This window comes from Balaenoptera physalus (assembly GCF_965194825.1).
Source record: "Balaenoptera physalus genome assembly, chromosome: 5".
NCBI lineage: Eukaryota > Metazoa > Chordata > Mammalia > Artiodactyla > Balaenopteridae > Balaenoptera > Balaenoptera physalus.
In genome coordinates this window covers 26,705,027-26,723,857 of record NC_138884.1, presented here as the reverse complement: position 1 = coordinate 26,723,857, position 18,831 = coordinate 26,705,027, and the positions used below count along the sequence as shown (strand labels likewise).

General features: G+C 44.6%; 1 pseudogene across 1 annotated transcript; it reads left to right on the top strand.

The window, feature by feature from the left end:
- Positions 1 to 408: 408 nt before the first annotated feature.
- Positions 409 to 11,305, top strand: LOC309661488 (transmembrane 9 superfamily member 1 pseudogene; annotated as a pseudogene). The gene is made up of 2 exons: positions 409 to 426; positions 1,254 to 11,305. The product of its transcript is annotated as a transmembrane 9 superfamily member 1 pseudogene (transcript).
- The last annotated feature ends 7,526 nt before the right edge of the window (positions 11,306 to 18,831 follow it).

Below are 18,831 nucleotides of genomic sequence, written 5' to 3'. Positions count from 1 at the left end.
TTTACTATTCCTGTCTGTGAAATATGAGAGATAATAACCCCTCCTCCCCCCATCACAGACTGATGGGGAGATTCATTTCAACCTCCAGAAAAGAAGTTTTTAAGAGAAAAGAGCCACAGGCAGAGATGGCCCTAAGGTACCTCAGGCCAGTCTCACCCACCTCCTCCCAAACTCAGGACGAAATTGGGAAAAAGCTAGGATTTTAAAGACTCCCTAGCTCATGCACATGAATAACCTGAGCTTCTAACCCAGCACTGACACCCACAAGAAGGCAGACTGGGCCACTTCAGCCCTTGGTTTGTCCCTCTGATTGGGAGGGTGGGGAGAGGTGTAGGGTGTCTTTTTTTTTTTTTGGTTTTCAAAGCACCTTTATGGGAAATGATCTGATTTGTTTCTAACTACAACCTCATGTGGCAGGCAGGACAGGTAGTACTATTTGCATTTGGTTGAGGAAGAAACATACTTGCTCAGAAGTAACTTCAAGATTACATGGATAGTGGATTGCAGAGTTGATATCAGAACCCAGGGCTCCCGACTCGAAGCTTCTCTGTTGGTAATAAGGTCCCAACTATCACTCCTACGTAGTCATTTTTTTCCATTCCTACCTCTCAGCTTTTTTAACTGGCTCCTGTACACTCTACCGAATTTTCCCTGTCATGCTTTTTTCTTCAGCAATTTCTATCTTAGGGCACTTTTCCTTAGTCTACTGCAGACCTTCCTACACCTTATCCCTCTTCTTCTAGGCCCTCATCCTGTCAAGTCATACTTGCTCATTTCGGAGAATCTCAACATACTAGGGTCTAACCTGTGGTTCTCAACAGGGGGCTTTTTCTTTTCTTTTTTTTTTTTTAATATTTATCTATTTATTTGGCTGCACCGGGTCTTAGTTGCGGCTCGCAGGATCTTAAATTGTGGCATGCAGGATCTAGTTCCCTGACCAGGGATTGAAAGTGGGCCACGTGCATTGGGAGCAAGGAGTCTTAGCCACTGGACCACAGGGGAAGTCCCTCAACAGGGGGCTTTTGTCTCTCAGAGACATTTGGAGATATGTCTGGAGATATTTTTGATTGTCACTACGGGGGGACGCTACTGATATCTAGTAAGAAGCCAGGGATGGAGCATCTTACAAGGCATAGGACAGCCTCACAACAAAGAATTATCCAGCCCCAAATGTCATTAGTGCTGAGGGTGAAACCCTGCTCTAATCCAATGCCTGGGGAAGCCTTGTCTGACTCCTGACTTGCTCTTTGTAGGTGGAACAGCTGCGCCAGGCCATAAAGGAACTATACTATTTTGAATTTGTGGTGGACAAGTTGCCAATCTGTGGCTTTGTGGGCTACATGGAGGAGAGTGGCTTCCTGCCTCACAGCCACAAGGCAGGACTCTGGACCCATTTAGACTTCCACCTAGAATTCCACAGAGACTGGATTACATGTGCCAGAGTCTCAGTGCGGGATGTCAAGCCCCACAGTTTAGAGGGGTTATGACCTGATGAGTTCCTAGGCCTCATCCACACCTGCAGCGTGCACTGGTCTGAGACGTCAGGTGAGCGTTGGAGTGACAGGTGCATGGTGATGATGGCGGTTTCTTTCCCCGAACACTGGAAATCCATTGGTAGTCCATCATCAATTCTATGGTGCTTGTGCTTTTACTGGTGGGTTTTGTGACTGTCATTCTCATGCGTGTGCTTCTAAAGGACCTGGCTCGGTACGACTTGGATGAAGAGCCAACCTCTGGAGGTTCTGGTGATGACTTTGACCAAGGTGACAATGGCTGGAAAATTGTCCACACAGATGTCTTCCACTTCCCTCCATATCGTGGTCTGCTCTGTGCTGTGCTTGGTGTGGGGCCCTTGGCACTGGTGAGGTGATAAAAAATTAATCAGGGTTTTCTCTCAAGGGGTAGAACTAAGTAGGTGGTTTGTTCAGAAAAAGATCTGCAGATCTTCTCTTCTGTCCAAGGTGAGGGGCAGACCTAAGGGGTGGATGGCTCTAGCAAGGATGTGTATATTCTATTGTTATTCTACTGTGGGTTTTCTAGACAACAGAACTGGGGGATATTGTTTGGATGGAAGCCCTGGGTCTGGGAGAAAGCGGGCTGGCTGATTCCTCTGAAATTGCCAGAAGAAGGTCGGGTGAAACCTAACACAGGCTTTCCACTACCACCCTGCAGGCATTATGGTCATGGCACTGCTGGGCATGTTCAGTGTGCACCATCCTGGGGCCATTAACTCAGCAGCCATCCTGTATGCCCTGACTTGCTGCATCTCTAGCTACATGTCCAGCCGCTTCTACTGGCAGATCAGAGGCCAGTGTTGGGTGTGGAACATCATTCTCACCGCCAGTCTCTTCTCTGGTGAGGGCAGCCCTTTCCCTGGTGGGCCAGTTTAGGAACTTAGAACACATCATGGAACCTGCTTTCTCATCCTGGATCTGCCAGTTCGAGGCTGTGCTGACCTGCAGACGACTGAGCACCGGTTGCGAGGGTGCCTTTTTCTTAATTGAAGTATAGTTGATTTACAATGTTGTGTTAGTTTCAGGTGTACAGCAAAGGGATTCAGATATATATATATATAAAATATTCTTTATAATATGTATATTTTTATAATATATGTATATTTATATATTTATAATTTATGTATATATTCTTTTTCAGATTCTTTTCCACTACAGTTTATTACAAGGTATTGAATATAGTTCACTGTGCTATACAGAAGGTCCTTGTTGTTTATCGATTTTATGCATATAGTAGTTTGTATCTCCTAATCCCAAACTCCTAATTTATCCCTCCCCATCCTTTCCCTTTTGGTAACCATAAGTTTGTTTTCTATGTCTGTGAGTCTATTTCTGTTTTGTAAGTTCATTTGTATCATTATTTTAGATCCCACATATAAGTGATATCAGATGATGTTTGTGGAGGGTGCTTTTTCAGGATTCTCTCTTATCCCGTGGCTCCCCTGATCAAATGTTTTGAGCCCAAAATAGGGTTAACTGCCTCACAAATGAAAGGTACCTATAGAGAAACTAGGTGGGTTTTTCTAAATCAGAGGGTAAAGATTACATCCCATGTCACCGCCTGGACAATCTCTCCCCCAGCACAAGCCCTTCTAAGAGGTCTGTGCTCCGCCCCACCTCCTTCCATCGGGAGCTTCCTCAGAACTTGTCTTTTCTGCACTCTTTCTTCATGCATTCTTTTTTTTAAAATAAATTTTTATGTATTTATTTATTTATTTATTGTCTGTGTTGGGTCTTCGTTGCTGCGCGCGGACTTTCTCTAGTTGCGGCGAGCGGGGGCTACTCTTCATTGTGGTGCGCAGGCTTCTCATTGCGGTGGCTTCTCTTGTTGCGGAGCACGGGCTATAGGCGCGTGGGCTTCAGTAGTTGTGGCATGTGGGCTCTAGAGCGCAGGCTCAGTAGTTGTGGCGCCCGGGCTTAGTTGCTCCGCGGCCTGTAGGATCTTCCTGGACCAGGGCTCGAGCCCATGTCCCCTGCATTGGCAGGGGGATTCTTAACCACTGCACCACCAGGAAAGTCCCCCTTTATACATTCTGACTGCTCGATACATGTGTGTTAAACGAAAGGTAAAAGAAGAGTGAATGGCTTAATTCTTCCCCTTTGAGAGAACGCTCGACACACATTTTATCCTACTTTCGCCTGCTTGTTACAGCCAACCACGTGCCCTGCATTATCCCCACCGAGGACTGCCTGGGGCCATTGCTTCTTGAGATGTAGGATTTTATCACAATAAGGAGCCTTAGTTGTTGTTCAGACGACCTTCTTTTACATATTAAACTGAGGCTCAGAGAGAAGATATGACCTGGATAGCTGTTTTGTCTAGAAACTTTGTTGTTAAGGTATTAAGTGATTGAGTGATAATCACTATATCAAAGGGCTTAGAAACCTTCAGAAGCCAAGGATAGATCTGGGATAAAAATAACATCTGGGCATTGTCTTTGAGGCATGAAGAGCGGACTCACACAGAATTCAGCATTTACCCCTGTGTTAATACAACTCAACTAATTCAGCCACAGTCAAAGAGAACGAAAGTTTAGAAATAGGGTTGATGCATTTTGGCTCCCACAGACCTGCCTGAGTCCTTTCAAGGGTTAGAGACTGCCCCTTCCAAAGCCCTAGGGGAGAGGGAATGTGCCCTCAAGGGTCTCTTTTTTTTTAATTGAAGTATAGTTGATGTACAGTGTTGTGTTAGTTTCTGAGGTACAGCAAAGTGATTCAGATATATTATATATATATATTCTTTTTCATATTCTTTTCCATTATGGTTTATTATAAGATACTGAATATAATTCCCTGTGCTATACAGTAGGTCCTTGTTGTTTATCTATTTTATATATAGTAGTTTGTATCTGCTAACCCCAAACTCCTAATGTATCCCTCCTCCACCCCCTTTCCCCTTTGGCAACCATAAGTTTGTTCTCTATGTCTCTGAATCTGTTTCTGTTTTATATATAAGTTCATTTGTGTCATATTTTAGATTCCACATATAAGGGATATGATATGGTGTTTGTCTCTGTCTGACTTACTTCACTTAGTAGGATAATCTCTAGGTCCATCCATGTTGCTGCGAATGGCATTTTTTCATTCTTTTTTATGGCTGAGTAGTATTCCATTATATATACACCATATCTTCTTTATCCATTCATCTGTCGATGGACACTTAGGCTGCTTCCGTGTCTTGGCTATTGTAAATAGTCCTGCTATGAACATTGGGGTGCGTGTATCATTTCACATTAGAGCTTTCTCTGGATATATGCCCAAGAGTGGGGTTGCTGGATCATATGGCAATTCTATTTTTAGTTGTTTTTTTAAATAAATTTATTTATTTTATTTATTTTTGGCTATGTTAGGTCTTCATTGCTGTGTGCAGGTTTTCTCTAGTTGCAGCGAGCGGGGGCTACTCTTCGTTGCAGTGTGCGGGCTTCTCATTGCGGTGGCTTCTCTTGTTGCGGAGCACGGGCTTTAGGCGTGCGGGCTTCAGTCGTTGTGACACACGGGCTTCAGTAGTTGTGGCTCGTAGGCTCTAGAACACAGGCTCAGTAGTTGTGGCGCACGGGTTTTGTTGCTCCATGGCATGTGGGATCTTCCCGGACCAGGGATCGAACCCGTGTCCCCTGCATTGGCAGGTGGATTCTGAACCACTGTGCCACCAGGGAAGCCCTATTTTTAGTTTTTTAAGGAACCTCCACACTGTTTTCCATAGTGGCTGCACCAATTTACATTCCCACCAACAGTGTAGGAGGGTCTCTTAATGTATCCCTCAAGGAATACAATCAAGAATTTTATAGCTGTTCTGAGCTCTCCTCACTTGTTCTAATCAATGTACGAGGGAAGCCTTGGGTTTTGTCCATCTTAGAGATGAAAAACTTGGGACCTGGGGAGGAGCATCCTACTCAGGTGGACCAGTCATCATCCAGAAAGGAATTCGAAGCTTAAAATGAAGTCCACCCAGCAAGGTAGGCCTGGGTGGAGTTCTAAGGTTCAGAAGCCTGTCCTGTCTTTGTCGTCTCCGCTTTCTCTGCTCCTATTTATTGTCTTACTTTCTTTGTAGATGTTGCCTCCTCAATCTCATGTCTGCCCAACACCCTAGTGTCTGGGGCTTACCCTCTCTGGTCTCACCTCAGGTCCTCTCGAAAGCCAACTACACTTTTCTACTCGAGGCCTCCCTCTTGATCTCCCCTCCCAACATAACTTGCTTCTCCTGCATTGACACATTTTTGCAATGTAAAAGGTTGCTAGTTCAGATCCATCAACAAGAGACCAGAAAGGGGGACAGATGGCCAGAGACGGCCTCCTCCCTCTGATAACAAAGTAGGGCCATGTTCAATTCATACCACATGATTTGCTAAAGTGGTATGTTCTCTCTGGCAAGGATATACGCAGAAGGCCTCAAGCAAGACACAAAAAGGTCCCCACAAGTCCCCCAAACATAACTCTTTCATGATCATAGCACCGCCATTTGTATACTGTCTACCAGGTGTCAGACGCCCCAAGTCTCACCCCCATCCTATGAGGTGCTACTGCCCCCATGTTACAGATGAGAAAACTGAGGCTCAGAGACATTAGTATGAGCTTGAATGTGAACCCAGGTCTGCTTGACTCCAACACCCGGGCTCCTAACTTTCTTCTACATTCAGCTTAACTCTGAGACGGCTGACTCATTCCAAGCTGCACCGAGAGCCAGGCAGCGTCCTAACACGCGGAGCTGAATCATTCTCCTTGCCCTCTTCTTCTGTATCCCAAACTCTCACCTCTGTGAGAACCTGATTTCCTGCGGTTTTTCTTTCTGCCCTGCCCCCGCTCTCTTCAACCTCTCTACCTCTCATGGGTGGTTTCTGATGGAAAGGTGTTGACAGCTCTTTATAACTATCCTTTTAGTTCTCCTTAAAAAAAAAAAAAAAACAAAAAACTACATTCATATTTTAAAACGTGGAAGCATGGCTCAGTGATGTAAAAAAATTATGTCAGAACAAAGAACATAAAAGACAGAACCCTTAGAAGGAGACATATCAGCCTGCACAACCAGTTGCAAAGCTACACGACGAATAAATCACAAACGCCTCCAACAGCTGCTGTGCCCTGGAAAGGCTCTCTGGAACAAGCAGCAGTGAGAGTCTTTGTGCTTACCTTGCAAACCTCACCAGGGCTAAAGCCCTGGCACCATCGGAGAAGAAAGTTGGAGCGTGGAACCAGCCTTTAACTAGGAGTCAGTCAACTACTAAACACTGAGCACGCATGAGGAGTCAGTCAGCCTCTCTGGGCCTCATCTGGAGAGCTTTTTGTTTGTTTGTTTGTTTGTTTTGGTTTTTTTGGAGAACGTTCTTAAGGTCCAGCTCTCCCCTGCCACTCTGATTGAATATCTCTCAGATGAAGCCTAGGAATTGCTATAGTTTAAAATTTCCCTGAGTGATCCCTACCCACGGCCAGATTTGGGAACCACTGAATGAGATGATAGCTAAGATACCTTCCAACTCTAAGAACTTATGACAGTTTCCCTTACCTTACCCCACTAAGGGCAACTTGATAGCATCGCCACATAGCTGGTATTGCCAAGTACATCCCAAATGTCACATAAAACAGGGACACTGGTTTCTGTTGCAGAACAGAGACCGTGAGGATGGATTTGAATGACCATTTGAAATCAAGACCCAGGGAGGGGCTTGGCTGCCACCCAGGAGAGAATGGGGTTTGGCTCTTGCCTGTCTGGATAGAAGGGAGTGGATAGGGCACTGGTAACATGTACTTGACAGAATCCCGCTGGAAAGAGTGACTCCTTTAAACAAAGCAAATTCCTTGCTTTCAAGTTTATTGACAAACACAGCCAACTTAAGAGTTTATGTTTTGTATCTAAATATCCTTGATGAGCAAAATTTCAGTGATAATAACATGTGGTGGGGAAGAGATTTTAGACAGCAAAATGTGAGACGCTAGTTCTTACTTTGGAGAATTTTTTTTTTTTTTTAATGTATTTGGCTGCACAGGGTCTTAGTCGTGGCATGCGGGATCTAGTTCCCTGACCAGGAATCGAACCCAGGCCCCCTGCATTGGAAGCACAGAGTCTTAACTGCTGGGCCACCATGGAAGTCCCTGGAGGCTTTTTTTAAAAACTTCTATTACTGTTATGAGTTGAATTGTGTCTCCAACCCCCCACCCCACCAAAAAAAAAAAAAAAAAGATATGCTGAAGTCTGGATTCCAGGACCTTAGAATGTGACATCATTTGGAAACAGGATCTTTGCAGAAGTCAAGTTAAAATGAGGTCATGAGTGTGGGCCGTAACCCAGTGTGGCCGGGTCCTTATAAAAGGCGGAAAATAATACACAGAGATAGACATGCACGCCGGGAAGACCATGTAAAGACACACATGGAGAAAATGCCATGTGCCTGGAGTGATACATACACCTATAAGCCTAGGATTGCTGGCAAGCACGAGAAGCTGGGAAAAGACAAAGGATTCCCCTACTGGTTTCAGAGGGAGCGTGGGCCCTGCTGACACCCTGATTTTGGACTTAGCCTCTAGAATTGTGAGACAATACATTTCTGTTGTTTTAAGCCACTCAGTTTATGGTACTTTGTTCCAGAAACCCTAGGAAACGAATACAATTACCAACCTAGACTTTAAAATAATAATAACAGCAACAATAATGGCCACCATCTATTGCTTGGTTTTACATGCATGGTCTCATTTAATCCTCTCGATAACCATAAAATGGGTTTATCATCCCTAGCTTTATTTTATTGTCATCTCCATTTTTTTAAAAAAGGCGGGTGTGACCAAGTAAGGTTAAGAAATTTGCTGAAGATTAGACAGCTCTAAAAAGGAATGGGACTTGAACTTGATCTTGGGCTATCTGACCCCAAAGCCTTACTGCTGCTGACCCTAGAGTAGCCTCCGTGGAAGAACTTAACCTAGAAAAGTAAACCTAAGCAATTCCTCAACTACTGATGCCAATATTTATGGCCTAGTGTCATTATTTTGTTTAAAGTAAAATTGCAGGCCAGATACCTATGATTAGGTAAATACCAAAGCACATTAAGTAAAATGTAAAATGGTTTTAAGTTAAGTCATCTGAGATTTAAATCAAATAAGCAGGGATAAGACCCTGCTTCTATTAATATAAACTAATCAATGATTGAGTCTATGTATTTATAATAGAGGTGACAAAAACAGTGATATAAGAAGTGTGACTGTTTTTATCTTACAGTTGATGAAACTGAGCCACTTCAGAGAGTGAAGTTTTTATCTTAGAGATGCTCTGTACAAACTTCCAGAATTAGGGTTGATTGGAGTTGTTTCAGGATAATGGGTCTTTCCCAAACGGAACACTTTCTTATGCAATATAATACAAGAAATTTTAGAAGCTCCCATCAAAGGAACTCTCCTGCTTTCTGAAGCTTAACTTTTAGGCAATAAAAGCTTTGGCCTCAAAGTGGCAGCACAAAGATCAGATACAGGGAAAACATGACTGACATTACCTTGTGGTATTTTCAAGGATGAAACCAAAACTGAACCTATTCTTTTTTAAGCTGTGTTGTCATGTTTATACGCAGATAACTCAAGCAGAAATTTCCTGAGAAAGCTCATGGGTCACCAGTATGACATACTTGGAGCTTGATCTTATGGAAGAATTCTCACATGTTGATTCTAGCCTCTAGAATTAAGCGTGTGGAAGAGTTGGTGTCAGCCCTGCCTGCCCTCTGTTGGCACACAGATCTGCAGGAATGCTCCCTCAGACAGGCTCAGACATGCCCGCGCCTAGGAGATGTGGCTTTTGTCAACGGCCTCGGTCCATCAGATGCAGGAGTGAGGCATGGCCGTGACAGCTGGGCACCCCCCTGCTCTCTGAATCTTCCACACCCTTCACCCTACTGCCCCATCCTCCTCTGTTGGAAGCTGCCTTTCCTCAAGCACTAGTATTCAAGATAAACATTTCAATTGTATTTCTTATTCATTTTCCCTGTTTTGTTTCCTAGATTTTCAAGGTTTTTTGTTTTTTTTTTCCTACTGAGCATGGTAGGTTAAATAGGCTTTTGTGGGCTAGTCTGGGAACATTGTTTCCAGTAAAAAATGCATTCTGTGTTGGAAACAAACAGCATACACAGAGAAACGTGGTGAACACCACCTCTTTGTAGAGTGGGGACTGCCTGCCCAGCCTCATGTATCTGAGTGAAAGCCTCCAAGGGTTCTCTTTTGAAATCTAGTCAGCCCCCCTTTTTTTTTTTAATGTCTCAATCTGGATTGGAAAGCTATGCATCTGGCCACATGTGGGAGAATCCTAAGAAATAAACGGTTTTGATGTTTGTATCATCCGTTTTCTAACTGGCAGAGAGGGTTAGAAATAAGGTGATATGACTGCCTTCTTGCTCTTTAGGAAAACACCAGCCCTCTGAGGAGAAGGTGATGGGAAGTGATTGAACTGTTCATTCACTTGACAAAGATAATTTCCTTAATTAATTAAATCATCCAGCAACTATATACTGAGTGTTACAACCAGCTGGTCACCGTTCTAGGTGTTCCAGCGGAAATTCTGACTGAACAAACAAGGTCTGTGGGGTGACTGACACGAGGTAACAGAATAATACACATAAACAACAACATGTTGTCGCAAACGCTATGATGAAAATGAAACAGAGGAAGAATTAAACCCGAGAGGTGTGCCCAGGTAGCTCCTTTTGATTGGGTGGCCAGGAAGGCCTCCCTGAGGAGGGACTTTTACACTAACACCAAAACCCAGCTATGAGAAGCTATAGGGAAAAGAATTCCAGGTAAGGGGAACAGGAAGTGCAAAGGCCCTGAGGTAGGAGAGAACTTGATTTTATCCCAAGAACAGAAGGGTCATTGTGTCTGGAGTGTAGCAACTGAGAAGGAAGGAGGGTAATGTGAGAGTTGCTTGCAGAGCTGGTCAGGGACCACATCCTACAGGGCCTTGCAACCAGGGTAAACTGTTTAGATCTGATCCTAAGTACATGGGCAACGCTGGGAGGTTTTAAGCAGGGCAATGTCTTCAGTGAACTGACTTGAAAGGCCTCTCTCCTACTCCATGAGAAGGCAAGAGTAGAAGCCGAAGTTTTAATTAACGACAGCAGGGATGATTGTGGCCAACAGGTACTGTGTACGTACCATGTGTCTGGGATTCTTTAAAGTGCTTTACCTGCATTACTTTGATGACTCCTCATGACCGATCTATGGAGTAGAAATTATTAGAATTTCCATATTACACATAAAGAAAATAAAGCCTAAAAAGTAAAGAAACGTGTCTCCAGCTAGTAGGTTTTTTTTTTTAAATATCCTTTTATAATTATATAAGTTAACAATAGTCATTATAAGAAAACTGTTTTTTGGTTTTTTTTAAAATCTTTTGGCTGCGCTGTGTGGCATGTGGGATCTTAGTTCTCCAACCAGAGATTGAGTCCAGGATCCCTGCACTGACAGCGCGGAGTCTTAACCACTGGACCACCAGGGAAGTCCCAAGAAAACTGTTTTAAATGAACAAAAAGAAAAAAACTAAAGCACTTGAGATCACATTGTCCTGAGACAACGTTAACATTTTAGCTTATGTTTTTCCAGTCATTGTGCTATGCAAATACATTATCTACTGTTCTCAAAAGCATAGGACCACTTACTTCTATACATGACATAATTCCTAGATTACAGATTTTTGTTTACATTTTTATTATTACTTTTAAGAATACTGCCCACAAATCCATTTTGAATGACAGTATGAAAAAAATGTTAAATTGTGATAGACAGAATCAAGTATACTATTGGATAGTTAACTAATATGAAAAAAATTTTTTTAATTTATTTATTTTTGGCTGCGTTGGGTCTTTGTTGCTGCGTGTGGGCTTTCTCTAGTTGCGGCGAGCAGGGGATACTCTTCGTTGGGGTATGCGGGCTTCTTATTGTGGTGGCTTCTCTTGTTGCGGAGCACGGGCTCTAGGCACACGGGCTTCAGTAGTTGTGGCACGCGGGCTCAGTAGTTGTGGCTCGCGGGCTCTAGAGCGCAGGCTCAGTAGTTGTGGCACATGGGCTTAGTTGCTCCATGGCATGTGGGATCTTCCTGGACCAGGGCTCAAACCCGTGTCCCCTGCATTGGCCGGAGGATTCTTAACCACTGTGCCACCAGGGAAATCCCATACAACATTGTTGATAGAGGTTACTATTGGTTGTTAGGGTTTCGAGTTTTACTTTCTTCTTTTTGATATTCTACTTTTCTAATATCTCTACAAGTAGTGTTTTTCTTCTAAAAGTAATAAAGTAAATGGTGGTTTAAAATTATAGATTAAGAGTGGATTGTTGGGACTTCCCTGGTGGTGCAGTGGTTAAGAATCCGCCTGCCAATGCAGGGGACGCAGGTTCGAGCCCTGGTCCGGGAAGATCCCACATGCCGCGGAGCAGCTAAGCCCGTGAGCCACAACTACTGAGCCTGTGCTCTAGAGCCCGTGAGCCACAACTGCTGAGCAACCCCCGCTTGCCATAACTAGAGAAAGCCCGCACACAGCAACGAAGACCCAATGCAGCCAAAAATAAATAAATTAAAAAAAAAAAAAAAAAAAGACTGGATTGTTTTGGGGCATTCCCTGGCAGTCCAGTGGTTAGGACTCGGTGCTTTCACTTCCAGGGCCCCAGGTTCCATCCCTGGTCAGGGAATTAAGATCCCGCAAGCCGTGTGGCACTGCCCGCCCCCACCGGTCCCCCGAGGAAAAGACTGGATTGTTTTTAATTTAATGCAGTTCTTCAAAAAATATTTTTTCTGTCCTATTCCATGTCCATAGCTCAAAAGTCATCTGTCAGACATAAATTGCTCCCAAGATGGCTATTCTCAGCAACCTGCTCCTGGTGGGCTTGTTTGGATTGGTCCCTCAATGGCAGAGAACACCTCCTGGCAACAAGCTCCCACACAGCTCCTAGACACCTACGTGTCCAGACTGTACTAGGCACCCCGAGTGCCTAGTGCAGCAGCAAACGTAACTTCTGCCCGCTACCTCAGCCACCATCACCAGAAAAACAAGCCAGACAACGTGCGGCCAAGTAGTATGTCATCTCAAACAAGAGAAGGTCACCTGGGACACCCCCATAAAAGCATACCTTCAAAGGTGGTCAAAAGGTACAAACTTCCAGTTACCATGTAAATAAGTACTAAGGATGTCATGTACACCGTGGTGACTACAGTTAACACTGCTGTATGATCTATAGGAATATAGTTAAGAGAGTAAATCCTGAGTTCTCATCACAAGAACAAAAAATTGTTTTTGCTTTTTCTTTTTATTGTGTCTATATGAGATGATGTATGCCAACTAACCATATTGTGGTAATCATTTCACAATATATCTCAGTCACACCACTATCCTGTACACCTTAAACTTACAGAGTGATGTATGTCAATTATATCTCAATAAAACTGGGAGGGGGAGGGGTGAGCATACCTTCAGAGATAAAGTCAAAGTTTCCTCTGCAATCTGAGGCCAGCCATGTATATATATATGCTCTTGTGGTTCCATCCCCCATAATTCCATTTTGCATGACACCATGGAAATTGATGTAGGGCTTCCTCAAGTACTTTTCCTTTACCCAGCCAGCTTCTAGAATTGTTTCTCCACCACTGTCCTGTCATTTCCCTTTCCTCTGTATGTGGCTTTTCAGGGTTTGGACAGCTATGGCTCCAATCCCAATACCACTACTGATATGACTGCAGATGAGTTATTTAAATTTATAGTCTCAGGTTTCCTCATCTATAAAGGGAGATAATACCCTATAAGGTCATTTTCAGGATTAAATGAAATCACATGGACCAAGGTCCTGGGATACAGTAGACTGTCTCTAAGCACCATTTTCTTCTCACTTGTCTCCTGCCCTCCTATGCCCACCATCTAAAGGATCTCATCACTCTGCATGAGATGTGTGGTATGTGAAGGCCCAATGGGCCTTGATTTGAGCTCCATTCAGCCATGTTTTTTTTTTTTTTAATTTTTATTTATTATTTATTTATTATGTTTATTTTTGGCTGTGTTGGGTCTTCGTTTCTGTGCGAGGGCTTTCTCCAGTTGCGGCGAGTGGGGGCCACTCTTCATCGCGGTGCGCGGGCCTCTCACTATCGCGGCCTCTCTTGTTGCGGAGCACAGGCTCCAGACGCGCAGGCTCAGTAGTTGTGGCTCACGGGCCCAGTTGCTCCGCGGCATGTGGGATCTTCCCAGACCAGGGCTCGAACCCGTGTCCCCTGCATTGGCAGGCAGATTCTCAACCACTGCGCCACCAGGGAAGCCCCCAGCCATGTTTTTGATGTGGGATCCTGGGCAAGTCTTTAAACCATCATGGTCTTGAGGATTACTTTGAGATACTAATGAGATAATAGATACCAAATTGCTTTCTATTCAAGATAGAGCTCTCCAAATACTAGAAGAGTATGGTAACAAGAGAAATAGGCCCTTGGAAAAAAATGAATCTATAAATGAGACACATCCACTGTATAACCCAAAATTTTTCAATAAGCATTTTCAGAAGGACTGTTTTGAAATAGGAAAGTTAATTGCAAAATACCCAAATCTTACACAGGATTGGTGGGAGGTAAGAGAAAATGGACTTGCCCCTCTTTCTTATATACAACTTAGAATGAACCTAGCCTGCTTCAAATCACAATCTTTTGCCACACCTGAATGGGTAGGGAATCCCAGGGGAGGCCAGTCCAGAGAGGGGAAGCATAGGCAGCATGGAGAACGTGCCCTGTCTTCCCAGCTGAGCAGTAACTAGGCTGCCCACACCCGTAGGAAACCCATGCTCAGCCCATGCTTGAGGAACTGCCCAGATGCCAGGTTGGGAAAGGCTGCTCAGGGCTTGTAGAAGACCTGCCCGCATAACACGGCTGCTCAACTAGCATTGTTCTCCAAGGCCCTGCACTGTCCTGCCACGGGGCTGCTTCTTTGTGTTCCTCTATCTTGAGCACAGGAACATCTGAGCTGGGTTCTGTAAATTGGGCTGAAAGATTTCCAAAGTTGGCCACAGCATTTTTTCCCAGGAACTGATCTATGGACTCAGCAAGGAGGATCAATAGGACCTTAAATGACCTGAAAGGACACTCTACGTTTAAAAGACTGCAGGTCCCCAACAAAGTCCATCTGGGGAAGGGGTGGCTTAGCAACAAGCCCCTCTGGGTGGGGGCTACCTATGTGTCAAGAATGTCATTTCAATGTCACGGGTTCCAGAAACACTCTGTCAATCTGTCCTTGTTGGTAACTTGAGTTAACAAGGCCATGTGAATATTTTCATTTCTGGATTGAGTTCAGAATCAGAGTCCTGTCTGCTCTCCATCTATGTTGGAGTAGATAGTACCTGCATCCTCAAGGTGAAATTTCACAACCTAAGTCATCATAGCAAACGGCCAGCCTCTCTTCTCACGCAGAGAAGAGGAAAAATATCCTTGAGTTGGGTGCCCAGGAAAAGATGGGCAACTCTATCACATCACAGGACCTATGGACCTTAATAAGCCTGATCTCTTTATTCAAAGTGCATGGTGGCCAAAGGAAGGTTAGGTCACTGTTGGTAGCCCATGAAGCAAAATGAGCTGCTCCTCCAAGAATTTGGAAACCAGGTCACCCTCAGAAAGTTAGACTAAAATTTGCACGTATGATGGATTGGACTAGAATTCAGCGGGAGTAGACCAAGACAGTGACAGAATTTGTGACCGAAGAATTTGGAAATACCCCAAATTCCCATTAAAGTGACTTGACTGCAATATCAGAAAGGTAGATACGGAATGTGATTATGACTTTAAAAGTGTAAATCTGCCTAGTTAGGTGTATAGGATGCTGTGTGGAGAAACTGGTTTGAAGAGACTAGTGCCTACAGAACAGAAGCCCAAACTCTCAGAAGCTGGCAGGGCCATCTAAGCAAGGATGGGTGGTGGGGGTGGGTGCCTCATTCTTTCAGGGCATTGTGTCAGGGGCATTCCTCTGTGGACCATACAACAAATTTCATTTATTCTAACTCCAGGCTAAGCAAACATCTGGATGGAATTTGTCTTCTCAAGTACATTTATCTATAGAAACTGATCTTGCATGGCAACGTGAGTATTCTGGTCTGTTGGTCATAATTTGGGTATGTCCATCAGTCTCTGGGGTCTGGTTAATGCGAGTTTATTTGAGGAAGGTCAGGATCTCGGCCGTCATGAATGTTGTGACATTTGTGATAAACAAGACAGCTGGAAATGCCCTTCCATTCACTCTGTGGACAGTAATGTTAAAAGATACACAATGTACCCACCCCTGCAATATTAGCATTTGCCCATGACTGATTACAGGACCCAATAACTTTAATTATAGCCCAGTAAAATAATTTTTTAAAAAAGCAATAAAATAAACTGACACTTAAGAAAACACATTTGGTTTTGATGGTCATTGTATTTTTCAAATTCCTGCATCCTATTGATTTTTCTTAAGTACTTTCTAAAGCAATCACCTCTTTGAAATCGTTTCCAATTTTTCTTTCTTCTTCTTTTTTTTTTTTCGAATCATGTCATTCAGCAGCTTCACCAGACCCAAGCCTGACAAGGGTTTTCATATCCCATAATGGAAAGACCAAAAGAAGCAGGCACACTGCGGAGGAAGAATATTTGTCCAGAGTGGACCCAAATAGGGAGACCTGGGCTGTGTCTTCCCTTCCTCCATGCCCCCAAAGGGCTAAATTTAGTTTACAGGATATACTGCCATGACATTAACATGTTGCAAGAACAAGAATCAAGCCAAAGAGAGAAAAATAAGCTTAATGTGGTGCAAGATATTTAAATGCCATGGCAACTATGATGTCTTCTCTATTATTTAATTCACTTCCTCGGGTCAGGTCATTCTGCCCTCTCTCCCCTGCACTTCCTGTTGCTGTAATCAAATCAGGTCACCCTGGATTCGTGAGTCCTCTTCATGACTGCAGTCGTGTCTATTTCCAGCAGAATGAATTTTCTCCATCTCTTCCTTTGCTCCCGGACCTTTATTTGGTGCCCTTGATGTTGCCAGTTGCTCTTCGCAGTGCTCCACATGCTGTAAATGCTTCCCTTTCATCCACATCTCTTCCCCCACACCCTTCTCCTCAGTGCTGCCCTCCCCGCCCCTCCCTCCAGTTTCTGCAGTTGTCACTAACACAGTTAGAGCCACTTGATTAGCAACTCAGTGATTCAGAAGCCAAGAACCTTGGTTCTTCTGAAAGGCCCATGCTTCTCTTCCTAGAGCAAGATAAAAGTTCCTCCTTCACCCCCAGATCTCAGTGCCCTTAAGTTGAGATGACACGGGGGCTTGAATATTCCATTTGCCAGGGTTGCCCCTGCTTCTTCCCCTTTCTTTTTCTGTGCCTGTCCCTGGAGCTCTTCACGCTCTATTCAGCTTTTCCCCAGGAAAGGTGGACAGAGAAGGTTTGAGCTTAGCATTTTGGTAGCCCAACCTCCTCATTTACAGATGGGAAAACGAAGGTCCAGAGAGCTTAATTGACCAGTTGCATGGCTAGCCCTTGGAGGAACCAAAACAAATAGGGTGAAAACTCAATCACAGTGGCAGATTTGGTGGGAAAAAGTCTTGTTAAGGGGTGAGCAGTGCCAAAATGAGTATTGATGATTATTTAAGAGTTCCTTCACTCATTCTGCCCTCATCTCCCTGCCAGCAGTATTAGCAAAAGATCAAAGCAGAGCGGGCACACCAGTCATAGATCCACCAGGACACCTGGAGAGGCTCTGCCTCGTAGGAGCATGAAGACCCTGAAGACCGCCTGGGCCCCTCCAGCCCCTCCCAGCAGGACAGGATGAGGGCTCAGTGACAGCCAGACTAATGAATTCCACACGAGTCCCACATCCACTAGGCTTTTCACTATTTGCCAGCACACATAGTGGTGAATTGACAGAATTTTTTCCCCCTCAGTGTAAAAAGATGCATAAAATACATGATGCCTATGAAAATATATTTATTGCAAAAGTTTTATCAGTCTTGTAAGTAAGCACCAGCCCTCTCTGGGGAAAGACATGGGTGGTAAAATGAATAAAATAACTCAGTATTTTGACTGCTTCCTGCAGTGGAAGAGGGACTTCTGTTTCCCAAGCTGAGTGAGAAGAGAGGGATTTATCCTTGGATGCAGAGGAAGCAAGGCAGGGCAGCTTAGAAGAGCCACTCCTTGGTGCGAGCATGGAAGCAAGTCCCACCCCAGAGCCTGGCTGTCGGATGTCCTGAGCCACCCCTTTCCTCCCTGGTAGGGCTTGTTCTGGTGCATTGGGATCTGCTGAGTTAGGAGCTGAGCTCTGCTGCTGCCGCCCCACACTGTGATTAAGAGCTCAATGATTGATTTTCTAGCCCATGACCACACTGGTGGGGACAGAGTACGACAGAGGAGACTGGCGGGAAGCCAAGTGGAAAGAGGGTTTATGAAATGAGCTCTCAATGAAGAAAACTGTGGGAAAGAATGCAATGGAAGCAGATTTGGGGCCAGTAGATGTGGGAAAATAGAACTCAAAAACGCTCTTCAGATTCGAACTGAAACAAAGCATTTTGTCAAACACGGGAAGAGGATACAGTGTGTGAGAAAGACTCAGCACTGTTTATATAAAACAGAATATTCCTCTCTGCACAATCATCGCTGACAAAGCTTCACCTTCCTTCTGTACCAGGCTCTGTGCTGGGTTCTGGGGCTATAAAGAAGAATCAGTCAGTCAGTCTAGAGAGGGGGATTGAAAACACACAAAATGATGTGCAAAAATGCAAATGGCTCTTAAGAGAGTCATCAAAACATTTTGCCTAAACTTTGGGCCCAGAGCCAGCAGGCACGAGTGGTGGGGGGAGGGGGCTGGGACTGTGTCCCGGGTGCTGCCCGCCTCATGTGCAAACCTTTTTTAAAAAAATTTATTTCTTTTATTTATTTATTTTTGGCTGCGTTGGGTCTTCGTTGCTGCGACCGGGCTTTCTCTAGTTGCGGCAAGTGGGGGCTACTCTTCGTTGTGTTGCGCGGGCTTCTCACTGCGGTGGCTTCCCTTGTTGCAGAGCATGGGCTCTAGGTGCGTGGGCTTCAGGAATTGCAGCACGCGGGCTCAGTAGTTGTGGCGCACAGGTTTAATTGCTCCGCGGCCTGTGGGATCTTCCCGGACCAGGCCTCGAACCCGTGTCCCCTGCATTGGCAGGCGGATTCTCAACCACTGCGCCACCAGGGAAGCCCCCTTATGTGCAAATCTGAGGAAGGTTCTGGCAGGAAGACCCTGGTCGCTTCCCACCCCACCCCTTATGTCCAGAGGAAGTCTGCTGAAGTGATGGGGGCTGTGTGCAGGGTTCCAGGTGTTCACGCTGGGAAAACCTCACAG